Genomic DNA, 18,268 nt, shown 5'->3' with positions numbered 1-18,268 from the left:
TTTTTTATAGTGGGGAAATCTTCTTAGATACCCCCGGCTCCCGGGGATGGAGCCGTGGTTATGTCGGATTTTTACCGACTAAAACCCCACTCTGTTCCATCGCGCTGCTTTGGGCGGAACTGCGGGAACGGTTACGACTCTACCGCGTGTCCCGCCCAGCAGATGCCCGTTTCCAGGCCCACCACTAGAACCCCCCTCGCTGGCGGCTGCTGGAACGAAGGCTTACGCCACCAACGCGCAGACAATGGATCTTTCCCCGCTCCATCATCCGCGTTCCCCCGAACCCCCGACCACCAACACCGTCCGGCCGGAGGGTGCACGCCGGAAGGTCCTCCGATGTGTGAATACACGTCAGGGGACCCTCCGGAGCACTTTTATAGAGATTACCTCGCAGCCCCCACCTCACCAGAGGTGGCGACCCTCGGTCCGGCCCCACGGACCGGATTACGAGTTGGCAGACGGCCGTTTTACAGCGGCCGCCGCCCCACACCTCTCTGCAGGAGTCTCCGCGCGTCATCACAATGACGCGTCGGGATCCCGCCCTCCGCTGCACGGCGTGGCTTGCTAAACCAGCGAGCACGCCGCGCCGCGACCTCTGGCCGCCATCCACCGCCGCATAAAAGCCGGCTCCTCTCTGGTCCACAAACAGGACCTCTGCCGTCGGGTCAGTCGAGGCTTTCCAACCCCAACTGCCGTCCAGCGCCTCCCTTGCCTAGTGGACACGGGGTCCACCAAGCCACGACCTCTGGTCGCCATCCCACGCCGCACGCAGCGGCCGCTGGGCCACACCTAGCCCCGGCCGTCGGGCCGGTCGAATCTCCCCGACTCAAAACCAGCCGTTCAGCCCCTCGCTGGTCCAATTTCGCTTCACTCAGAGGGCCATAACTCTGAGCTACTGAGCCCCTCCGCCGCGACAAGGCCTAGACCGTTGGGGGGACTTTTTTCAAAACCTAACTGAAAGCTTACCTAAAAACCTATATCTAAGCCAGCAAGATTTAATATTTATAGAGCCTATATGTTATTTTTATTTATGTTTATATAGTTGTATGGATTGTGTTAGTTTTAATAGAATACTTTTTAATTTAAAAGGATTATCTAAGTCTCAAGTAACTTAACCTTACATATCTATAATTCTACGTTCTATAAACGCTGGGAATTTGATGAACAGTCAGATTCTCCGCAGTGTACGAGCGGTATTACGAGAATATTTTTTGTAAACAATCGTGCCTCTATCTGTCTGGCATACTTCCAGCTGTTGTTAGATAATATACCTATTATAAAATTCTATAATTATTTCATATGTGTTATAAATTGAATTTTTATCTTATCATTCGTATATTTTTGCATTACTTATAATACATTAGATAATGTTTTCTTAATGAATAATGATAATTGTTTATCTGTTCTTAATATTTTCAGTTCAATTCTGGCTATTGTTATCTAAAGTTATCCCTTGTAGAAAATTTGTGAATTAAATAGTATTTTTGTCCTATCTTTATTATTGATATTTAGTATTTACCTATATAAGACTGTTTAATTCGCAAGCATTCGCATTATCAGCAACATAGCGCTTTTATTACGTAGAATTCCTCAATCTACTATCTACCTGCATTAAAACATAAAAAAAATGAAACATTTAACGAACCATACTACACACGTCTCATTAGTAGATTGTCATAGCCCAGCCAATTTACGTCACAAAAAAACAATTTACTTTAAGCAAGTAGAATTAATTTGCCCCAAAATTTCACCAAAATGTTTGAACACCTCACGTGTCAGACTGGCAAGCGTTCACACCCGATACACATTAAAATTAAATAATAGCTCAAGGCCTCGGTATTTCTGTTTTATGTAACATCGGACATGTGTGCAATGTTTTCTTATTAAATTGATCATTTTCCTGTCATTGGAACTTTTTATGTCGACGGCTGACCACAAAATTAGCTGCTATGTGCTTTTATGTTATTATAACTATTGTAGAGCACAACTCTACCTTCTTTTAGAAAACGTTATTCGATATTATTAGTAAGACAAAGGACCAAAATTAAGAAACTGCAAAAGATATAGGTATATCACACGGCTTAGCAATTTATACTGTATATTATATTATTTAAAACGAAGAATTTTAATGTTAGGTACTTACATCATGGTGTGAGATTTCAATTTTGTTAGACTTTTTATTACTAGGCATAACATAATAAATAGAGATTCCCTTAAATCTGTTTAACCTTCGCGTTTGCTGCTGTATTATTTCAAAAAGAGCCAAAATGTATCCGAGGATACCTTAAATCAAATCGAATTAATTCAGCTCTTTGTTATTTGTAGTAATATTATATTAATCATTTTATTATCGGATATTTGCAATACCATTAACATATTGTGTTTTAAACATACTTGCAATCTTCACATCTTAATTCCTTAGAATCTAACACATGGGATTGTTGACAAAGTAACATTCAAATGATATAGCTCTAAATAATCTAATGCAATAAAATCGAGAACATCACGCGTGACTGAAATTCTGAGAACCAATTTGTCGCTTCGATGTGATAAGTGCATGCAACTGTACCAAGAAATACAATCGTAGATATAAGTTGTAAGAAAGTTAAAGATAATAATTTACATACATTTACTTAATACTTGTACCAACGAAAGTGAAAACTGTTTAATACGAAAATGTTATATATATTTTAACGTATGCCTGTAAATTCGTACATAAATTAAAAATGTTTTAACTTATCGCATTTGTTTATTTCGTCTACCTTCATAGGCCATAAAGGCTGAAACGCAATAAAAACCTTCCGTAGTCATTGCTTATTGAGATAAAAATTTATTGCTAAAATTTGTGACTGGGAAAAAGTATAACTCATCCTACGTAACGAGTTAACGACGTCTAACTAGAGCAAATAAATAAAAATTTAATTGGTAACACGAAAATGTGTTCGAGAAATAGCGTGCCTCTGAGGTAACAGTTCATAAAATAGCCTCCCAGGAGAAATCTTAATGAATTAGACTTTCAGTTGTCATATCAACTTCAGGGCTAACCATCATACGCTAGATTAAAAAATATTTAATTAATAGTGTATTTAAAAGATTATAATATGAGAACAATGTTTAATACTAGATTATGAAATGTTGTGAACCATACGGAACCAAAAGAGGAAAATCTCGCTCGAATTCAACAGATATATCATAGTATTTAGATAGATAAGTATTCAGTACATAAAATAATTGGTAAATAAGGTCACATGATACAATGATATTGAAATAAGAATTCTCACGTTATCATTTTTTTAACTTTAACTTGTTTTAATTAAAATTTAAACAAGTTGCAAAAAACTGTACGATCTTATCTACACATGTTTGTCGATTTGCGGAAATTTCATGCTCAAATATGATAAATATTAGTTATTGAATGGATTTGAACAGATATTACATATAGTTGATCTTCAACTTTCGACATTTGCGAAGAACACAATGAGGAAGTATAAAGTATTATCACAGAGATCTTAATCTGATAACATAACCTTCATGTAAATCAAATTAAAAAGCATGTCTATTATGTACAACGCATGTGTTTGTGATTGGTCACACCTGTATGTAATAAAATATTAATTTATTATTTTAAAATTATTAGCACATACAATATATTTGTTGTATGTAGTAAAAATACAATTATGTTTAATAAAAACTATAGAATTTATGTCATAATCAGTTTTTAGTTCATGTTCATCTATTATTACAGCTATAAGTAGTAGGTATAAGGTAACTAGTAGATAAAAATATATAGATAGATATATAGGTATATAATAATATGAATTGTTTATTTTTCATTTCTATATTCTCTTTAAAATAAATTGTAAAATTTATTATAATATTTCTATAACGAAATATAGATTTACATTTAAGAAATTTTATAACCAAAGACTCTATCTACAGTTTTAACTTAACATTTTGCAACTGTCCAGTTTTAAAATAACTTATAATACCTATGTAAAATATAAAATAAACGCAACATAGATAAAACAAATTACGTGCTGTTAAAATATTTATTTTGTATGTTATTTTGGATTCATTAAATCGAATGCGAAATGTGCAGCATTTAAATTAACGAACTAAGGACACCGTCTGTTTCGACACGAAACAACGATCTTTGTAAGAGGAATTTCAAGTATTTACCTTATTCTCAATTTTTATCTGAATACTTGTGAAATATTTTATTCAGTTACTTATTAAATGTTGATCAATGTGTGTTTCTGTTGAATGACTTTGTGTTACTTTGTGTCGTAGAGCAATTAATGAGTCTAAATATAAATTATTTAATTTCTTAAACATCTTAACATTTTATTTAACATTTTAGTTTATCATAATTTTAAAAATAGTTTTTTTTAATTGTGATAAATTAAAAATACCTAAACATAATTTGGCTATTTTATTTCGTCTAATGATTATGATTTGCGATTGTTTTTTTTTTATATTTTATCGAATGTCTTGACAAGTAAATGCAAAATGGTACCTCATATTATATCTGCAAGGTTATTCGTAAAGTTTTGGTAATGCGTCTGAACTCAGAGTAGCATGAACTTATGCAGCCACGCCTTAGCTTGGCCTAATTAAAAGCAATCAAACAGACATAATTATCAAAAGGTCAAATTGACCATTACGTTGAATATCAAAAAATATTAATTGAAATAGCAATACAAAAAACTTGCTATTAAATTGCACAGTTGCAATCAATAATCAAATGTTATAATCTATAAGCATATAAAAATATCTGTAAATGGAGCAATTAGAATACCTACAAACGATTTAAATAAGTTATTATTATAATCGAATGTAGGGTAATTGCGCTGGTTTGCCGTCCAGTTTCGGTTTTCGTCCATTTGACTGACCTGCTACAATCACGTGCGTGAAACTTGAATACAAACCTACCTTCCCGCGCAAGTTTGCACTTTTTACGTTCCATAATGTGTAAGCAACAGTACTATCAACATGAAAATTTGATTTGACAAGAAGAGAGTTCAAAAAATTAACGTAAAAGTGGCCGCTTCCCATCCGTGCCTTGCAGATGTCATCGCGCGAGAGAAAAATTTGCCGGCGAGAAAAGTTGTTTTAGCTAGTTTACGTAATGTTTTTGGTACGTATGTTTAGATATAAGCCTATTAAACGCAATTAGAAGTGTTTATTATACTTTTTTTATAATATTCTTTGAAAAATTAAGTGGACGGATACTAGGTTACCAAATTCTCAAAATATTTGGTTTTCGTCCAAGTGGACGAAAACTCAAACAGCTACGTGAATATTTGTTAGGTTCTTTTTACTCTATCGGACTTTTAAAATACTGAATAGTTTCTCCCGAAGTGATCTTTATTGCTATTAGTTTAGATTTTTTGGTTTCCGTCCACTGCTTTGACAGTGCAGCCAAAATAAAAAAATATTTAAAGAAGTGGACGAAAACTAAATTTAGCTTTAAACGTTTTAGTTTTCGTCCATGAATGAGTATTGGAGTGGACAAAAATTAAAAATAGCTATTCTTTTGCATTACTTTTCGTCTTTTTTACGTATTGACAAGTTTTCTATTCAGTATCTTCCTTATAAATAATAATTGGTGAGGGCCAGAGTGCTGTAGGTACCTAATATTGTCATTCATTCAGTCATGTATCATTCTCCTTATGTGAAGTAGAGTCAATTATTCGTAGCATAAATGGGGGTAGGTCAGACATAATACACTGTATTTTTCTTGATTATCATTCACTTGAGTATCATCTTTTATTCTAGGTCTGTTTTGCCAATGCAATATTTTTTTATTCTACTTACTCAACGTATCCTAAGAAAGATCTTATTGTTTTTAGATGGCCTCGAAGGAGTCTAAGAAAGCTAGAAAAAAAAACGCTACGTAGGTACACTGAAGAATCTTTAATAAAGGCATCAGTAAGACAATAATGCATAGTTCAGTAAGGTATAGTATAGTTTATTTTAGTAGCTAAAACGTATTATTATGGCTGTGTTTAATATAGTACGTTTCATTTGATAAACAAAGTATTAGAATGAATATTTCTGTTTTTTGATGTAATTTCTCAGTCCTATAATTATTACTTTATTCATTTACATTGTAAGTAACGCATTCCTTTCTTCATTACGAATGATTAAACAGTCATCACTAACGCATATAAAGACTGCCAAGTGCTACATAGATCTCAGTGTTGACTAGTTATATTGATTATTATTAGTAAAACTAAACCTGTAAGGTAGTGAGAAATTGTGATGTTGATTAAATAAAAGTATGTATATATTTACCTGTAATTGGTTTTTAACTTAATAATTGACCTACCCTCCTTTTTCTACACGGTGGTCGAAAACTAGCTTACACTAGGACGAAAACCAGTTTTTTTGGACGAAAACTAGCATATACCCTACTTTTGCAGAAAATAATTTAAATAAAAAGATACATCAAAATGATTTATTTTCACTTAATATCATCTTAAAGAAGACTATATAAGGACTAAATAAAAATATTATGTGTTTAAGTAAGGGTGCTCCAAAATATTTATTTCGCATCACAAAGTTGGCAACTCCCATAACTGGACGAAAACCAGCGCAATCACCCTATTACATATTTATATCCGTTTCGCGAGCTTTAAGGTTCGTTATGATACAATTTGAATAAATTGAGTATTGGGAATTATATGAGGTAAAAATAGGTACATTTATACAGTATAAAAAATAGAGTAACCTAGTAAACATAGATAAAACCTCTCTTGCGAGTGTGCATCGTTTCAAAGACGCCGCTCTGTCGTTATCACCAGGAGGAACAGGGCTGCGCTTTTCCATAAACATACAAGATAAAAAATATAAATATTGATAAATTATCGTCACGTTTTTACAACGGCCATAATATTGTACGTATATTCCTATGGTAGATTATAAAGTCGATGGTATTAGAATATATTTACAGAACATTCAATGTTCTATAACTTTATAAACTGTATTATATTGAGGCCAAGTACTTACACATTTAGAAAAAGAAACACAAGAACAATACATAATATTCCTATTTAACATACGTTAAAATAAATGTCGGAAACTAAAAACAAAAATTAATTAATAGTTGGGCACTAAATAAGGTACTCTAGACAGTGGTATTAAAATAACATTTTGATTGACAATTAATTGGCAACCCTCGCATTCACCCGACAAATTGTTATTGAGCTCGCGATATGTGCGATATCTCAACCTAGAGCTGACCCGAGCTTTATCATTGTAATACAGAATACTGCACGTAAATATAAGCAGCCTCTTAGTCATTCTTCTAATTTATAAACATGCAATTACATGTTTTAAAGCTAATGAGAGCAATGATTATAATTTTTATGTGTTAAGGCTATCTCATTAGTATAGTTCAATTTGCAATATTGTATCTTCAAAAAGCAATTTGTAGTTTGCAGTGAAAATTCTTACGTATTATACATATTCTCAGTTTCACCGCTTCTCTAATTGTGGTTGAGAGACGACTATACGAACACCACATCATTAAAACCCTTTTACGAACCGTCAACGTTCTAGAACTATTAGCATTCACGCCTAGATTTCTCCGGCGGTACTTTTGATGCGATGCAGCGAGATAATTAAAGAATTAACGACCCGATATATGGAGGCTGTTTTTATCTCTATATTCGCCATCGAACGACCCACTTGCATGAAACAACTTCCAAGCCTTGAACGAACTGTACGAGATTTAGCGAACGTCAAATTGAATTTCGGGGTCGATTTGCAGTTTTCAGAATTCGACTGTAATTTGGGCGTTCATTGCACAATTCAATTAGCGAGTTTGTTTTCAGAACAAGATTTTTTTGTCGAATTAGTCAGATAAAGCGTGTAGGCGTATGAGTAATTGACACTCATTGCATAAAAGTTACGACTCGCAATATAAATTTAAGTATTACAGGTATTTCTTTTGTAAAATAATGAATGGTTGTAAATAGGTGTGAATATTATATTGTGCCAAATATATTTCAACAAAATCATATTGCTTTTAACTGCAACAATGATTGAAGTGTTAATTATATGATGATTAAAACAAACATATTATAATCGATAAGTTTTTGCAATAAAACCGAATGAATTTGCGCAGTACGAGGCTAGAGGTAAAACATTTAATATAAATTATCCAGGCGGTAGACATAACAAACAGAAATAATATACAATATAGTCAATTGCTATCAAAGGTATTCATTTCAATGATTCGTAATTACAGTAATAAATTGGAGATATATATAGGTTCATGGTTCACCTTAACTGCATAACTTACTAAGGATATTATTGTCTAAGATATATTTAAACATTAATTATGCAAGCTGGAAACATGCTTACCTTTTAACAATGGAAATTGAATATTATAATTTAACATTTAAACGTTTAAGTTATTATGTATTTTATGTTAATTTATATGAAATTCATTACAATAAAAGATTTATTCATATTATAGAGTTACAGACGTCATTATTTATGCCTATTTTTTTACAAAATAAAACGATATAATGTTTAACTTGACTAAATACAAATAGCAATTAAATACGAACTTGCAAGACACTACAATATGTATGAAAATAATCTATAATTTCGTAGTTTAACTATGTGACTCTATTTTTCAGTTTTCCTCGTATTTTTTCGACTAGGAAATAATCGTTTCCTACATGAGATTATAAGTAAACAGCAAACAGTTTACATATCGCGTTAATTTATGTTAGTGCAAACATACGAAAAGGACATGCTAACACGCGAACAAACAAGATGGAAATACGCCTAAATAGCTCGCAAGGCTAATGTGGATGAATGGAGGCGTCAAAGACATTCCTAGACCGACCTGTGACCTGATTATAGTGTTATTGGGTCACGGAGGATCTGATTATTCGTGATTTAATTTGAAATTTTAATTTTACGACCGTTATCGAGACGTGTTTCGGTCTAGTAGACTGCTCTTACTGGTAGCCATATTGAAGTATAGGTACCTATAAAAAATTTTGAATGAAGTGATGATAATATATGTGATCTTCTCATAATATAGGTATCAGTGGTTTATTCGCTTTGGAAAATTATAGGAAAATCGTTGTGTTTAGAAATCTCGAATACTAATGAAACAAAATTTGTAGTGAAAATAATCCTATTACATATATTATACATAATATATTATTATTTATATAAAAAAAACTTACTGTTACTCAACTATGATAATAATCGTGAAGGATGATTTTTTTATTATTTTCCATTTATTATTACTTATGTTATTCCTATTTTATTTTTTATGTATTTCCTATTTTCCATTTCTTATTATGTTAAAGCATTGTTTCATAACCATCCGATGAGAAAAAAGTTTTATCATTATCTTTAATTAGTCGCTTTGTATTATTTCTTTCTACGTTAGTTAGCAAATAGGATTTCTTCTAATGAAAAATCTTGTAATTTAAAAAAGTTACCATGAATGAATATTTTTCTCAAAATATTGGATTCATAAATTTATCCTATCCAAAATTGCAATTGCATTATAAGAGATAATTTACAAACAGATTTTTGTAAAAAAAACTGTTTTAAATACAAACCGTAGTAAGTATTCATAACTAAGATTGAAAATATTTAAACCTAGAGAGTAGAGACGACTACAGCACAAAAACTTAAAAGCTGCATTAAGTATTTTGCTATAACATGATCAATTTACCACAAACCACTATGAAAAACACCAACAAAAATCAAAACAGCAAGTCTGATTAAATCACGTGCCTTAGGTATCCATATAAAACCGAGCAAACGATCTCACGGATAAAGGTATTTACAGTCACTAGACCAATATTTGCGATCTCAAGCAGGTCAAGCAAAGACGCCTCGACCATTCGCAAGTGCAAATTTCCAAGATAAAAATAATCTTTAGTGGTTTAATTAAGATTATGCGGTTAACACGCTCAGTAATAAATAATATTCCGTGATAACGGTGTGAAACAATGGAGTTTGAATTGATAAATATAATAATGAATACAAACTGAAAGATGCAAAAAACAGCTCATTATTTTGTAGCTATTTCTAATAACCATAATTAGGTACCTATAATTTTAATACAAAACTTTTAAATTTGGCAAAAACTAATCTTCTATCTTGAAAAAAATATCTACTTTTCTTGAGAATATAATATAACACGAGGAAATGCTATTTTTCATTAAAAATTTTGTTATCCTTGTAGAAATTAAAAGATAGATAAGAAATGTTAACATTTCAATATGAATGCAACCTTCTTAGATTATAAGAAAACAAGTGTTATCTGCGGAGGCTAAGCGATTTGCAGAAAATTGAGCAAAATATTAAGATGAACTGCAGTGGAATTTGAGCTCATAGTTCATACAGAGATTGGTATATTTTATTTCAGTCATGATTGCGGTTGCGTTATTCAATTTCATATTCTATACGTGGTTATTTCTGAACAATATGTTGGTATCTCTTTGCGGTCGTATTCATATGAAATCGCTTTTTAGTAAAGGCTTATTAGTTTTTGTCTTAAAGAACACCACATGAGCGTAGCTATTTATTGCACATCGAGCATTGAAAAGGGCATTTTTAACATTGTATGCTAATCGTAATTGTGTTAAAATATAGCATTTTAATGTTAATCAGTCATATTATCATCGATTAAAGATGTTTTATTTTCCACCAGGATGTACATACGATGTTGCATTATATATTTTATCATACTATAATAATGTCTATGAATCACATTGATATTTAGGTCTGCGGAGTAAATAGGAGTGCGTTGTGTCGCAATCTTTAATTGGTTAAAGGAAGAAATTAATAAAATTTTCCATTCTAATCGATATATTATTTGCATTAAAAAGGTTAACGAATTTTTAAATAGGATCAATAATTTAAATTTTCAACTGAATTATAGATATGATATTAAAAAATGGAAGGAATAACTTCTGACTATATTAAGGTGCTCTATCTATGTAGGTACTTTTTTACATGGTATTATTTATGTTTATTTTAAAGGTGACCCATATATTTACCGAGTGTACAATGAAATAACTACCTTTACTAATTATGAAAAATGTAAAATGAATAACATAAAATATATTATGGAATATACTATTTCAGGCAGACGTTACAAGACCTTCAACATTTATTGTTTACAACTACCGCTGTCTGCAATATTATATTTTGGCACCGGTATCATACAAACACAGACTATTTAATACAATGTCTATCAAGCGTGAACATTGAATTGTTTACTTCAGATGTGACAAGCCATCGCATCGTTTATATCCAAACAATACTACATTTTCATATGCAATAGAATTTTCCTGAGCACATGTAAACAAAAGCCAATAAAAAATACATCCATATAATGATGTACTAACAAAAACGTCATACGATTAAAAAATATTACTAATTTGTTAACACAAAGGTTATGGTATGATTATAATTTATGGCATAGTTGACAGTCGTCCTTCGATACGCACTCGAATTGTCAGAGAGCCACTTGAGAAGTTATCGACAGAATATACAAGAAAAACGCAAACAGTGAATTAATGCTACGACGTTTCGTAATAGGCCCGTCGCTGGGTCCCTCCCAGATCGTCGGATAAATTGACCTTACAGCAAGGGCACCAAAACGAATCGTATTAACACGAGTAACGTTAATTTATTATTTTTCTAAACGCATTACTTCCGCCCTTTGAGCTGTAGGAAGTGATTAAGTATTATTTCGATAAAAAATAACAAAAGTTTGTGTTTATTATTCTAAAGTACCAAATGTGTATGTGTGAAGGTAACACGAGCTCTATTTTATTATAAAGGTACCTACTGTGCATTCAGTCACGTTTTAAATTTTAGAAACAATTCCTTAAAGTTTTCGAGAACGACGCACTAAATTAGGAGTTAAACATTTGTTTTTGTGCGAGAACAAAGAATCTTTCTTATTGTTTTTGTATTCATTATGTAAAATTTTAAGGAATGTCATACTTCAACGTCCACGATTCTTCGTTTTAGTTTCTAATCAGCAACAGTTTAAATGTGAAGGCTCATTATGCACGCCGTGTTCGAAGCTCACATGTGTGCGGGTGTGAACGTGTGTGGGTTGGCTATAAACAAACACATAATTAACATCCATTCATATGTGTGGAGGCCTTGTCCGATTCATGTGTGCCACGCTTATCAAGAATATATTCTTAGAGCGTATACGCACTATGCGGGTAGCCGCATTGCGGGTAGCCGTCCGGCTGACCGCAAGCACAATTATGTACGTAATATTCATTTCTATGCGCACTGCGATGCGGCTACCGCAGACCGCACAGTGCGCATAGAAATGAATATTACGTACATAATTGTGCTTGCGGTCAGCCGGACGGCTACCCGCAATGCGGCTACCCGCATAGTGCGTATACGCTCTTAATGTTAAGTACAATATGGCATACAGTAAAATATCTGTAATGTGACTTTGCAATAACTTGCAAGTCCCGTTTTATTTACATTTTATGCGAGTTCTCGTTGCATAATGTCCCTTTACACGCCCTTGCATGTTTCTTGCATTTTAAAGCTTCGCTTATCGTTTATCTTCGACGATCCTAATATGAAGATACGTTTAATAGTCATACCTAGTATCGTTTTATTAAATTATATTCATACCACGTACGAACTATGGCATTGAAATTAATTTTGAAGTTAAGTAAATACGTGAATAGTAGCATGTATTCAACGTTGGAAATAAATAAGGTTAATGTTATAATTTGAACAATGTAAGCGATTGATTTATGTGATAAGGTTATGATTTACTATTATTGATACGTTACTAATTATTATGCTCGCATTAATATTAAAAAAATACATATAACTTCTGTTGATATGAAGTATTTCGTTTATTTCAACGATTGTTTACATTGTTCGACGTCTATTGACATAAACATTAGAGTGCATTTCGTAAATGTGCATGTTCTAACTCTTGTAACACGAATAGAACTATTAATATTTTATTTAAAAAAACATATGTTATCATCTGTTTTCTATAGCCTTCAGGATACTTCAAAGATGTCCTATTTTAGTTTATACGTGTTCTATAAAACGGTGTTAACTAAATGAGCGGCCTTTATTAAATTGTGTCGTCCCGAGGACATTGGGTGCAGTGCTAAAACAATTATTTTGGTGCCGGTCGTTGGTAAGCGAGAATAAACAGTTTGTGGAGGCGTCATGTCGGCCCATTCATAAAATGTTACGTGTGCTTTTAGCTTTGTTATTTAGAGAAAATGTATTTTTTATATATATGACAATACTGTTTTTAAGATAATATTGCAGTAATAATAATTTGTTGCATATTCACTTACCTACTTCTTAAAATAAGAAACTTATTTTTTTTTATAAGCGATCATACCAATCTTGTAATTTGGTTTAATTATTAGTTATATTTAGTAATTTGGTTTAATTTTTATATGGCTATATTTTTAAGGAGTGCTTTTATCATATGATTTTTGTGGGAGAGTTAGGAGGCTTGACTTGAGCTTTACCACGGGAAACTCACTCCGACGGGAGATTTCTTTGACTACATGGTCGAAGCCGCGGTCGAACAGCTAGTATTTTTTAAACTCCTTTAATTTTTTTTATTGATAAACAACCATGTTAGTAAAAACTTGAGACTTGTCTGTATAACGTTTTTATTTACCTCCTCCGCTCGGCTTTGATGACATAAAACCGGCATATATTATACCGGTATTAATGTAAATATTTCATTAATATTTTTATTGTGTTGTTTATATAAAAAGGCACAATAATTTATTCTTGATTGATTTCTATATGTTAATTCTAGAAGAAAATAATGCCTCTTCTTCCTGCATTATTAGTTGCTTTTAAAATGTTGTCTACAAAACATTTAAATTCATAGCAATCAGAATACACATCAAAATTCATTATAATAATTCTTTTATTATGAGCATGCAAAATATGAAGAGAGTTCTATGACATGAAACATTAAGTAAAGATTTTGAATAATAAAAATATACGATAAAAAAAAAGATAAACATTACATAATATGCTATAATGAATATTCAGGATATGATTCCGTTACTCATATTGAGTCACATTACATGAACGTTATTCACTACTGTAATAAACGTAATACCTACCATTTTTCATGTCTGATATCGAATGCTTGCAAAAAAGGTAATTAATAGAAACTAGAATTATATTGATCCAATACTTTTATACTTTAACAAATTAGAATATTTAAATATCATTTGAAGATAGTCTTTTTAGGTTATATTTAAGCGAAAAAGTAAGATTTTCTTTTGGAACCTTCTCGAATGTCAGTGTTGTGGTTTTCCTAGCGAGGCTCGTTTCAATTTCGATATGTGATTATTTGTTTATACGAATGATATTTTAAATAAAGTTTAGTCTAGTTAATATTTTAGGTTAACTTATGTAAATTGAAACTAATTATTTTGTATTACGATATTTCTTCATATTTTTCACTTTCATGAAGCTCCAATTGACTCTCGCATCTATTTCATGCTTTAATATTTAGTATATTATGTTGATTTGTTAATGCTAAATAAATCATTGGTGTTTATTTTTGTAGGCTGATTTTCAATGACTCTACATACGGGCTCTACATTATGTAAGTATCATACTGTTACTGTTACTCTACAAAACTGAAAACTCTACATTCATTACTTGATTATAGTATGTATCTAAAAGTCTTTATATTTTAAGGCCTCTAAAAATAATTACTATGTAAAGGCTAATATGAGCAAGATAAACCTTCATGTGAGCGTCGTAGCAACAATTAAGATGGTAATTAAAAGTGCATTAGATTTCAACCGTAATGAATGACTAGAGCGACACATGCATCATTAAAATGTCATCAAAACTAAGAGTAAACAGTAATTTGGTGATATGATAAGAAAATGGTAATGGAAAGCGTGGTCACTGTATCATAACGTAACAATACATAATCCTTATTCTGAAATGTAGAGTTCTCGATAAATATTCGAATAATAATAATTTGAAAAGATTTTTTTACCAGTGAAAGCCAAAAACCAATTGAAATCTTATTGGATTCGATATTTCAAAGAGAAACCACGCTAACAAAAAGGAAATGTAAAGCGATAAGGATCGCATTAGTTGGACGGAATTTACATGTGTTTCGGCTTCAAGGTCATACCTTAATATCCGCCGGGTTCAGCGTGAGAGTCCAGTGTGTTTTTCACTCCAATGTCCCACAAATTCGCAGTCCAAAAGACACCGAAATCTTGAAGATGTCAGGATGAGTGCGAGCCGAATCGCATCCAAGCCGCCCGGCACACCACACCGACCGATCAAAACATAGCTATCACGATTCTTCTTTTCGACACACAGACTCGATTTGCAAAATTTATTCATCGCATCCGCCGAAAACACCTATAATTTTTATATGCCACACCGACAAAACGCGAGCTAATAAACGGACTCTCTAATGTTTTCCTAACGCCCGGCACGAATTAGCACCAATAAACTGTTGAAAAACACCATAGAACGCTAATGTAAATCGGCAGCCGCCGGAAAACTCGGAGTTCGCGAAACGCACGTGAGTGCGAGGCGCTCGCCGGCTACAGTACCACGCGATAAACAGAGAGCGCGGCTCAACAACACACGCACACATGCGCGCGTCCTGTTCGCACTCCACACATGCATGAGCCTCAGCGCGCGCATTCTCGCTCGATCCCAAAATAGCCATCGCGTCATTATCGACCAATAGGATGTAAGCATTATCACTCTACATTCTGCGCGCATTGGTGGGCACTTCATTGACGGATTACTTACCGAAGTCAATTCAATTGGCGATTAACCGAAACTTTTGATAACTTAACTGATACGTACGAAATCTTAGACAATTATCAATGAAGTATCACATTATAAAATGATCATTATCGAACTAAGATAATAAGAAAGTTCTCGATAATATATAGAAGGCAAATTAATAAATTTAAGACGAAAACTGTAACTCTATCTTATGTAGAGATATGAGAATATTTTTTACATTCATCTCTCAATTTTTATAATCTAGATATAGTTGTATCTAAATTATAAAATAAATAATTAGAAAGAGGCAATGGGCTGTGAATAACTAATTTATGAAGACATACCTACGTTCTATCAAAGTAGGTATCTAATTTAAACGTGATTTTAAGCCTATCTCTTTATCATTATTTTATTATTAGTTTATTACATTATTATTTTGCAGACTACCAGATATCACTTTAATATTATCATTACTTAAATAAATTAAAATAATCATTTCAGTACTTATTATTATCGTGTTAAATTTCAAAGTCTATTTATAGTCCGTGTTACGTCCAATTTAACCATTAATTAAAAGTAATGGGTCAATGTCATTTTTCGTTAAATTTAAGTTTAGTGGGACTGATCTTTATGTTTATTAAACGTACTTTTATATTATTTGTCACAAAATAAGATAAGATTTAGCATAATTATGTTTATCTAGTACTTTTAACTATTTTTAATTTTATTTCCTCAAGTGAGTAATAGAAAGTTATAGTCGATAGCAATAATTTAATATTATCTAGCCAATGAATATATTGTTACAAAGAACAATGAAATATGTTATCAGAAGATAATTCACATATATGTATCTTGTTTTTATAAAAAGATGTTATAAAATATCTCTGGAATATATCTCAAATCGTATCTATAACAGATAATATAATATTATACTGCAATTAAAAAAAATGTCTGTAGTGATTTTCACTGAACTTGGTATTTAGATTTTTAATTAAAAAGATGATATGAGCAAAAAATTAATAAAAAAGAGACAATTGAAAATAAAAAATTATTATTATTATAAACCTGATTTGCTTTTTGGTGATAAAATATAATACCTGATTCAGTTCCGCATCCTATAAGGAAAACACGTTTCCATAGGTTGGAACAATTATTATAAAAATACTAGTAAAAGATGCTTAAACATGTTTTTTTAAATGACTAATACAATACCTACATAAACAATACAATACCAAAAAAAAAACATGTTTGGCTTGTGAAAAATTTCGATAGTTATAGACTGTAGTCTACAAATAGGTATGTTAGGCCAGTGGAAATTAACATTAAATTCGCAAAGCACGATGTAGATTTGAATTTTTGGTATGTTGTTTGGATCAGTTAGGGTGATGTAAATCCCAATTTGCAACTTCGAAAAAGTTGTGCTCGCTGCGCACCACGTGATAAACTGCGAAAATTTTGGACTTTTTTCACTTTTTGCTCTAAAAGTCATAAACTATGCGTTTCCGACAAGTATGATTCAGTACATAAATGAAGGTTATTAAATTTGCAACAATTTAAGCCTAACTGCAGCTCTCTAAACCTTATAACGACTAAACTGTGGCCATTCGAAGATGGTTCATTTTTCCCGAAATATTGAAATTTTTAGTTTTGCTCCCGTTTGAAGCAAAATATTGGCAAAAACCGCTCGTTCTATGAGAAGTTCGTATAATAAAGTTGTAGTGCATTTAATTTTCTTTCATAAGAGCATAGAACAAAGTCTGTGAGACAAATATTTCACACACAATATCTGAAAAACAAAAAGAAGGTAGAAATAGATTTTTAAAGAATTGAAACTGAGAGCATATAAAATCATAAAAAGAATAATACTTTTTCATTTGCAGCATAGGTAATTAACAAAATTACAAAATTTGGGAAAGTAGGAAAAAAGATTATACGCAAATAATAAACTGCGAAAATTTTGGACTTTTTTCACTTTTTGCTCTAAAAGTCATAAACTATGCGTTTCCGACAAGTATCATTCAGTACATAAATTAAGGTTATTAAATTTGCAACAATTTAAGCCTAATTAAAGCTCTCTAAATCTTATAGCAACTAAACTGTAGCCATTCGAAGATGGTCCATTTTTCCCGAAATATTGAAATTTTTAGTTTTGCTCCCGTTTGAAGCAAAATATTGGCAAAAACCGCTCGTTCTATGAGAAGGTCGTATAATAAAGTTGTAGTGCATTTAATTTTCTTTCATTAGAGCATAGAACAAAGTCTGTGAGACAAATAGTTCACTCACAATATTTGAAAAACAAAAAGAAGGTAGAAATAGATTTTTAAAGAATTGAAACTGAGGGCATATAAAATCATAAAAAGGATAATACTTTTTCATTTGCAGGATAGGTAATTAACAAAATTAAATTTTCTACAACTTTATTTTATGACCTTCTCATAGAACGAGCGGTTTTGCCAATATTTTG

At 32.0% G+C, this 18,268-nt stretch overlaps 1 protein-coding gene across 1 annotated transcript in view; it reads right to left on the bottom strand.

Annotated features, from left to right (window-relative positions):
* The window catches only part of Atf3 (Activating transcription factor 3), a 51,304-nt gene extending 35,667 nt beyond the window's left edge, over positions 1 to 15,637 (bottom strand). Inside the window, exon 1 of the mRNA XM_090104073.1 lies at positions 15,188 to 15,637. The gene's annotated coding sequence lies outside the window, so the exon portion shown is untranslated. The remainder of the gene's footprint in view (positions 1 to 15,187) is intronic.
* Between the last annotated feature and the right edge of the window lie 2,631 nt (positions 15,638 to 18,268).

Source organism: Colias eurytheme, chromosome 7 (genome assembly GCF_061535395.1).
Source record: "Colias eurytheme isolate Ceu_HAF_F1 chromosome 7, ilColEury1 Martin Lab GWU primary, whole genome shotgun sequence".
NCBI classification, from domain to species: domain Eukaryota; kingdom Metazoa; phylum Arthropoda; class Insecta; order Lepidoptera; family Pieridae; genus Colias; species Colias eurytheme.
Note: the sequence above shows the minus strand (reverse complement) of the source record. Positions and strands in the feature narration are given on the sequence as shown.